Here is an 8931-nt window from a genome sequence, read left to right as displayed (position 1 = left end):
GGCAACAAAACTTCTTGGATTTGATTATGAAATAACTTACAAAAAGGGGAAAGAGAATGTTGTTGCAGATGCGCTTTTACTACTACCAGAGCAAGTTGAATTTTTGGTCGTTTCACTTTTGACCGGCGACTTCCTTGAGAATATTAAGATGGAATGGCAAGAAGATTCAGAGACCAGTAAGATCATAAAAAAATTGAAGGAAGCACCAAGCCCTGTGGCTCATTACAATTGGGACTCAAAAGAATTACGCTATAAGGGATGTATTGTGCTTGTGACAAATTCTACTTGCATCTTCATGAGCAGATTTTGGACAAAATTATTCTATATACAAGGTACTAAATTGAAAAGGAGTACGACATATCATCCACAAACCGACGGCTAGACGGAAGTTGTAAATAGGTGCTTGGAGACAGCCCAAAGCCACCCACCAAATATGACTACCCAAGGAGAACTTCAAACCCAGCCAAGTGCCATTATTGATCGACGGATCATGACTCGATGACGACGACCCACTACTAAAGTGTTAATACAGTGGGTGAACCTACTAATAAAAGATGCCACTTTGGAGAACTATGACGACTTGAAGATCAAATTCTCAAAATTCATGAATCGTCAGTCTCGAGGATAAAGCTGATTTAAAGAGAGCAAGTCTGTTAGGACTCTAGCTAGGAGAGTCCTAATTGAGAGGGACATTCATGTAAAACCTACCTAAGCTGACCCCTATTAAAAAGGTGAAGAGACCAGCTAAGGTTAGGAGGTTGTTTCTTAGAGAAGAATTAGGAGTTGTAAATGAATAGGAATCTTGAGTATGAGTCATATTAAGAGTTGGTTAGAAAAAGAAGTCTTGAGTAGGAGTCCTATTAAGAGTTAGGGTTTAGAAGCCCTATAAATAGCCATATATTCCTCCTCTTTTCATAAGCAATAGATGAATCTTTTCTGCAGCCTTTGAACAGCAACTTGGAGGGAGGAACCCCTATAGAGTTCCAAGGAGGCCAATCCCCTAAAGAGATCGACCCCAAGTTTAGAATCTGCAAGGGTTCTAACACTAACATAGTCTCGGAGACTGTGTCACAACGATTTCACCTGTTTGGTCATTGTTTGGGTCTTTTTCTTGGCCCAACACAACCCAAACTTGGCCCAATTGTCCCCTAATTAGGTTGGCCCAATTCTAATCCCTATTATGTGCTAACTACAAATTTTAAGACATTTACTAAGCTATACAAAGTCTGTAAGTCTAGGTTTCTTCTAACGAGCTTCCAGCGATCTTCAAACGAACTTCCGATGATCTCTCGGCAATATTCCAGTGGACTCCCGACAAGTTCCTGGACTTCATGATGATTTTCTTAGTGAGTTTTGATGAGCTTCTTTAGCAAGCTTTGGGACTTCTCAATCAATTCCGACATAACTTTCGATGAATGTCCGGACTTCCAACGAACTCTCGAACTCCCAACGAAATCGCGTTCTTGACTCCGGGACTTCATTTTCCTTTATGCCTTGGTATTGTAGTTAATCTTGCATATGTAAAAATATACTTCAATCTAGACAATTATTACTAAGCATGAATCATGTTGTCCGGTATGTCATTGGTTCATCGATGCTTCATCCGATTCTTTAACGCATCATTCTCTCTTGCGGCCTATTGCCCAATCAAATAGTTGACCTCTGCAACTCCGATATCTTTGGCACAATTTCCGCTCTTCTTAGCTTGATGCCTGAATCCATGGCCCGAAGCCTTCTGTCGATACGTCATCCGATCCTCCGGTTAGAAGTCCAATCTTCTGATATGTTCCACCAGCCTAACATGATTCTTCCTGGTTTAATTGTCTTATCCTGATCGAAGCATCCTGCATCACTCAAAATGCAAATCAATTCATAAACACTTATCAATTAGTTTTATCATCAAAATATGAGATTCAACACTTCTCTTGTCAACTTCTTTGGTGTAGGGAGTCGGTTGATAGTAGGGGGGTTAAGGGCTGTTGAATCTCGTATTTTGATGATGAAACTACTTGATATATGTTTATGATTTAATCTGCATTTTGAGTGATGCAGGATGTTTCGATCAGGATGAGATAATTAAAGCAGAAAAATCATGTTGTGCCGGAGGAACATTTCAAAAGATTGAACGTCGGGCCGGTGGATCGGTCGACGTATCGACAGAAGGCTTCGGGCCGTGGACTCGGGCATCAGGCCAAGAAGAGCAGGTATTGTGCCAAGGATATTGGAGTTACGAAGTCAACTGGCCGATTGAGCAATAGGCTGCAGGAGAGGACGATGCGCCGAAGAATCAGACGAAGCGTCGAGGGACTAATGACATGCTGGACAACTTGGTTAATTGCTTAGGATTAATTGTCTCGATCTAAGTTTTGTTATAAGTGTGCAGGATTAACTACGATGAAAATGAGATATGCAACGGGAGTTGCGTCGGAGTCAAGACAATGATCACGTTGGGAGTTCGAGAGTTCGACGGAAGTTCAGACAGTCGTCGGAGGTTCTACGCGAACAAATCCGAGAAGTCCATAAGCTTGCCAAAGAAGCTCGTCGGAACTCACCAAGTGGATTGTCGCAAGTCCAGGAGTTTTCCGGAAGTCCGCAGGAGCATCACCGAGGGTTCATCGGATGATCGACGGAAGTTCGCCGGAAGCTCGCCGGAAGAAGCGATTGACGCACCGGAGCAAGTTGCAGTAAATATCTTAGGAAAAATCATAGTTAGCACAATGGTTAAGTTGAAAATGGGAGGTGATCCCATTAACTTAATCTTGGGGCAATTGGGCCCCTGAAAAACCCAAATTGGGCCGAATGGATCAACCCATTCGGACCCTGATTTTTGCTAGGCGGTTGAACCGCCCAAGCCAGGAGGTGGCACCGCCTGGGCTAAGTCTCCGAGCGAGACTAGGCGGTGCAACCGCCCCAGCTAGGAGGTGGCACCACTTGGGCTCAGTCTCCGAGCGAGACTAGGCGGTGCAACCTCCCCTGATAGAGGTGGCACCGCCTAGGCTCGGTCTCCGAGCTCTGGCTGAGCGGTGCAACCGCCTCAGTCAGGAGGTGGCACCGCCTGAGCTCGGTCTTCGAGCTCTGGCAGGAGGTGCAACCGCCCCTGACGAGAGGTGACACTGCCCAAAGGCTCAGTCTTCGAACTCTGCCAAGCGGTGCAACCGCTCCAATCAGGAGGTGCAACCGCTAGATCCCAGAATTCCGGGAATTGATAATTTTGAGCTCCAAATTCAAACTAGGTTGGGGCCTATAAATACCCCACCCATTCAGCACTGAAAGGACACTGAACATACACCGAAATCCTGATCTTGTTCTGTGATTTTTAGAGCTCAAAATCATTGTAAAGGCCAAAAGTTCTTCTCCCTCTTTTTTTCCAAGTTCTGAGCTTTAAAGAGAGGAGAGAAAATTCTATAAGGGTTGTCTCCTAAGCCCGTCAAAAGGAGTGAAACTGTAAAAGGGTGGTTGGCCTTCGCCTATTGAAGGAAGGCCTCTAGTTGACGTCGGTGACCTCGTCGGTAGAGGAAGCCAAAAGTGGAGTAGGTCAAGATTGATCGAACCACTCTAAATCTTGGTTTGCATTTACTTTGAGCATATTATCTTTACTGCAAACCTCCTCTAAAGCTTACTGCTTTCTGCACATATACGATCGGGTTTCAAGCTTTGCACTTTCCGAATCGGCATTTAGACGTAAAACAGTTTCATCGTACAATCATCATATTTCTGTTTGCGTTTACATTTTGATTTCTATCATAACTGCAAACTACCTTTATATCCTTGCTTAAACTGCATCTCGCTTAATCAAGTGATTTACGAATCAGCATTTAGACGTAAATCAGTTTTTTCGTACGAATATCATATTTCAGTTTGCGCCTACTATCTGATTAGAATCATAACTGCAAACTGCATTTATATCTTTGCTGCATCTTGCTTAAACAAAAGTTAAAGTGATTTACGAATCGACTTGCTTACCAAAATCACTTTTAACGAATGAACGCAGTTTTTAATCATAGAAGGTTTTTCGCTGCACTAATTCACCCCCCCCCCCCCCCCCCCCTCTTAGTGCTCTTGATCCTAACAAGGGCTTCAGTATTACTGGTCGGGGAGCGATCCTAGTCCTCCGAGCTTCATAGTTCAATCGCTCCTCTTGAAGTCGTACGAAAGAGATGACTACCATAAGAGTGTATAGTTATCGTGCTTTAACTTCTCCCCAGATCTCCAACTTCAAGCTCTCAATAAAGGTCCCCAATAGCTATTTTTCATACCAATCATGAATTTAATTAGATAACCTTTCAAACCTAGTTTGGTACTCCTGAATGGTGGAGGTTTGTCGGATCTTTGCTAGTTATCCATCAATATTCTCGTAATCGGCTGGTCCGAAGCGGATTAGCAGTCCTTCTTTGAATTATCACCATGAGAGGACTCCATGAGTGTGTTCAAACTAGTCAAATCATTGTATGGCATCCCCTTCCAGATGTATAGCTGTAATTTCTACCATAGATGCATCCTTGGTTTTGTGGTACAGAAAATATCGCTCTGCGTGTGAGATCCAACCAATCGGGTCTCCTTCTTCCCATCTAAGGAAGTCCACCCTCATACGTGGATAGTTGGGGTCGATTATAGAGCCTCCCCTCTCTTGGAAGTCATCTCTTTGAGCTTGGTGCGATTGGGCAGATCTCTCTCCTTGATGTGATTTATTCGGGCTTGGTGGTTGGCCCAATCTGAGTTCGGTAAAGAGCGTCCGAATCTTATCCTCTATTCGCACCTCGAAGGCTTCGAATTTAGCATTGATTGCATCCTTAGATGCCATAGTATATGCCTCCAAATCTGTGATGTTAAGATATTTCTTTTGTTGTTGGGTTAAATGTATATATAGGTTGAGAGAAGTGATGGTCGAAAGAGTTGGTGGATTGGTGGATGTAGGCTACGGTTTAGGCTTGTTTTGTGGCTGTTTTGGGTGCAGTTTGAGGGTGTGGTTTGGTGGAGTTTTAGGGCTATAATGGTAGTAGATGAAGGTTAGGGAAAAAAAGTTTTAGATCTATGGTAGATGGCAGCAAATGTTTGATAGGATTCAGTAGAAGTTGCTACAGGTATATGTTGTCTTCTAAGAGTAGAATTGTCATCAAAGAAACAGCGGTTTCTTGATGAAATTTCCAGAGAAAACCAAGAGATTTGAGGAAGGAATTGATAGCAAAATTTCAATTTATATGACAACAAGGATGACCAATTTAATCAAGAATAAGTTTATGCATAAGTTTATGCATAAGTTCATGATGACGTGTTGCTAGTATTCATGATAAATATTGCAATGACTTGAATTCAGTTTGAATTCAAGGTTCTATCAATATGGCATATTGATAGGGGGAGTTTGTTTAAACTCCGGGAGTTAAGTTTAACTCCGTCATCAAGTTGTTATCATCATCAAAAAGGGGGAGATTGTTGAATCTCGTATTTTGATGATGAAACTACTTGATATATGTTTATAATTTAATCTGCGTTTTGAGTGAAGCAAGATGCTTCGATCAGGATGAGACAATTAAAACAGGAAAATCATGTTGTGCCGGAGGAACATGTCAGAAGATTGGATGTCGGGCCGGTGGATCGATCGACGTATCGACAGAAGGCTTCGGGTCGTGGACTCGGGCATCGGGCCAAGAAGAGCGGGTATTGTGCCAAGGATATCGGAGTTGCAGAGTCAACTGGCCGATTGGGCAATAGGCTGCAGGAGAGGACGATGCGCCGAAGAATCGGACGAAGCGTCGAGGGACCAATGAAATGCCGGACAACTTGGTTAATTTCTTAGGATTAATTGTCTCGATCGAAGTTTTGTTTTAAGTGTGCAGGATTAACTACGATGGAAGAAAGATATGCAACAGGAGTTGCGCCGGAGTCAAGACAATGATCACATTGGGAGTTTGAGAGTTCGACGGAAGTTCGGACAATCGTCGGAGGTTCTACAGGAACAAATCCGAGAAGTCCATGAGCTTGCCAAAGAAGCTCGTCGGAACACGCCAAGTGGATCATCGTAAGTCCAGGAGTTTTCCGGAAGTCCGCAGGAGCATCACCAAGGGTTCATCAGATGATCGACGGAAGTTCGCCGGAAGCTCGCCGGAAGAAGCGATTGACGCACCGGAGCAAGTTGTAGTAAATATCTTAGGAAAAATCGTAGTTAGCATAATGATTAAGTTGGAAATGGGAGGTGATCCCATTAACTTAATCTTGGGGCAATTGGGCCCCTGAAAAACCCAAATTGGGCCGAATGGATCAACCCATTCGGACCCTGATTTCTGCCAGGCGGTTGAACCGCCCAAGCCAAGAGGTGGCACCGCCTGGACTAAGTCTCCGAGTGAGACTGGGAGGTGCAACTGCCCCAGCCAGGAGGTGGCACCGCCTGGGCTTAGTCTCCGAGCGAGATTGGGCGGTGCAACCTCCCCTGACAGAGGTGGCACCGCTTGGGCTCGGCCTCCGAGCCCTGGCTGAGCGGTGCAACCGCCTTAGTCAGGAGGTGGCACCGCCTGAGCTCGGTCTTCGAGCTCTGGCAGGAGGTGCAACCACCCCTGACAGGAGGTGGCACATCCCAGAGGCTTAGTCTTCGAGCTCTGCCAGGCGGTGCAACCGCCAGACCCCGGAATTCCAGGAGATGATAGTTTTGAGCTCGGAATTCAAACTGGATTGGAGCCTATAAATACCCCTCCCATCCTTGGGTGAAATACACAAGCAAAAAAGAGATTAAAAGAGAGAAAACACTGTTGCAATCTCTAGAATTTCCCTCCTCTAACTTAAGTGTTAGAACTCTGTTTAAGAGAGGAGAGTGAGTGCTTGTAAGGGTTGTCTCCTAAACCCAGTAAAAGGAGAAGAGGGGTGTAAGAAGGAGGTTAATCTTCACCTAGTAAAGGAAGATCGTTAGTGGATTCCGGTGGCCTCGACGGAAGAGGAATCAGAGGAGTGGATGTAGGTCACGATTGACCGAACCACTATAAACTCTCGTCTTTTCTGGTTTGCATTTATTCTTGTTGCTTACCTTACTGCAAACCTCCATATGTGCTTCAATTCCTCATTACTTTTGCTGCACTCATTTACGAACTCGTTTTCAAGTTAAGTTTCCGAAAACGGTTTTACATCGGAAATAATTTCATCGTACGAACGCAGTTTTAATCATCGAAAGTTTTCCGCTGCACTAATTCACCACCCCCCCCCCCCCCCCCCTCCCTCTTAGTGCCCTTGATCCTAACAATTGGTATTAGAGCCCGGTATTTCTCATTTCGGATTTACACCCGAAAGAAATGGCTCTTCATGGCTTTCAAGAGGGCTTATCGGTTGTTCGTCCACCATTGTTTAACGGATTGGACTACACTTATTGGAAAACTCGAATGAGAGTTTTCTTGATTTCTATGAATTTGGATTTATGGAATATTGTTGAAAATGGTATTCAACTTCCCTTGAAACCGATGAACAAATGGTCAGATTTGGAGAAGAAGTATTTTTTTTAAACGCAAAGGCTATAAATGCCTTATTTTGCGCTTTGGACAAAAATGAGTTCAATCGGATTTCTACGTGCGAAATGGCTTTTGACATTTGGCGAACACTTGAAATCACGCACGAGGGAACTAGTAGAGTCAAAGACTCGAAAGTTAACATTTTATTGCATGATTTTGAGCTTTTTCGAATGCAACCAAGCGAGACTATAGGCGACATGTACACCCGTTTCACGGATGTCGTCAATAGTTTAAGAGCTCTTGGAAAATGTTTTTCGGATTTTGAACTCATAAACAAGATTTTGCGTTCTCTTTCTAAGAAGTGGGATTCAAAAGTAACTACAATACAAGAAACTAAAAACCTAAACAACTTACCACTTGAAGAACTAATTGGTTCATTGATGACATATGAAATGGTGCATAATGCACATGATGAACATGATGAACAAAATCACCTTCCAAAGAACAGGAAGGATTTGGAACTCCGGACAAATGAATACCACTTGAGCGATGACTCAAGTGATGAGGACAATTATGAACTTGAACTTCGAACACTAAATCTTAACAAGTTTATTAAACAAAAATCTAAAATAAACAATGAACTTGAACGGAGGAAGAGGCTAAAGAAGAAGAACACAAAGTGGGATGAATCGAGCTCCTCCGAAGATGAGGAGAAAATCAAGAAAGGCGAGGTGGCAAACTACGCCTTAACCGCTTTCAATGATAAGGTAATCGAAATCCCCCTGATTTATTTTGAAATTACTTGATGCTTTCATGATATATTTTCTTTTTTAGTTTAGAATTAATTTCCTTGAAAATTACATGTTTAAAAATAAAAATACAAAAATTATGATCATGCTAGTAATTTCGAAAATGATAATATTACATATTTTATGATAAAAAAAAATAATTTTGATTGAAAATATGAAATCATGGTTAAGAAGTAATAATGTATATCATGTTTGATTAACATTATTGAATGAAATCATGTTTGATTTGAAGTAATGCATAATGATATAATGAAAATATTAAATGTTTTTTATACAATGATTGACAATCTTATGCATGAGATTTTAAGTTATACATGATAATAAGCATATGTTATTTTCATGAGTGTATTTGAAAAACATATGGCAAAACCATGTCCGAATGCATGAAAGTGTTAAATTTTATTTTCGGATTTTCTTGACCATAACAATTCATTTTTTAGAATATATTGATCTTGATGGTTTTATGACGAAATTCATTTTTCGATCCTAAACGTCGATGCATGTTTTTATTTAACATAATGAAAAAGCATGCTAACATGAAATCAAATACTTAAAAAAAGGAGGAAAATATATTATCAATGAAATCATGAATCTACTTATGTTATGAATTTTGTGAACCATAAAAATGATTTTGATGATTTAAATTTGAAATGAGTTTTATCAAAATCATGATATTGATTTCTTGGAATAACATG

This window comes from Musa acuminata, chromosome BXJ3-1 (genome assembly GCF_036884655.1).
Source record: "Musa acuminata AAA Group cultivar baxijiao chromosome BXJ3-1, Cavendish_Baxijiao_AAA, whole genome shotgun sequence".
Classification (NCBI taxonomy): domain Eukaryota; kingdom Viridiplantae; phylum Streptophyta; class Magnoliopsida; order Zingiberales; family Musaceae; genus Musa; species Musa acuminata.
The sequence above is the reverse complement of the archived record's forward strand: the minus strand, read 5'-3'. Positions refer to the sequence as shown.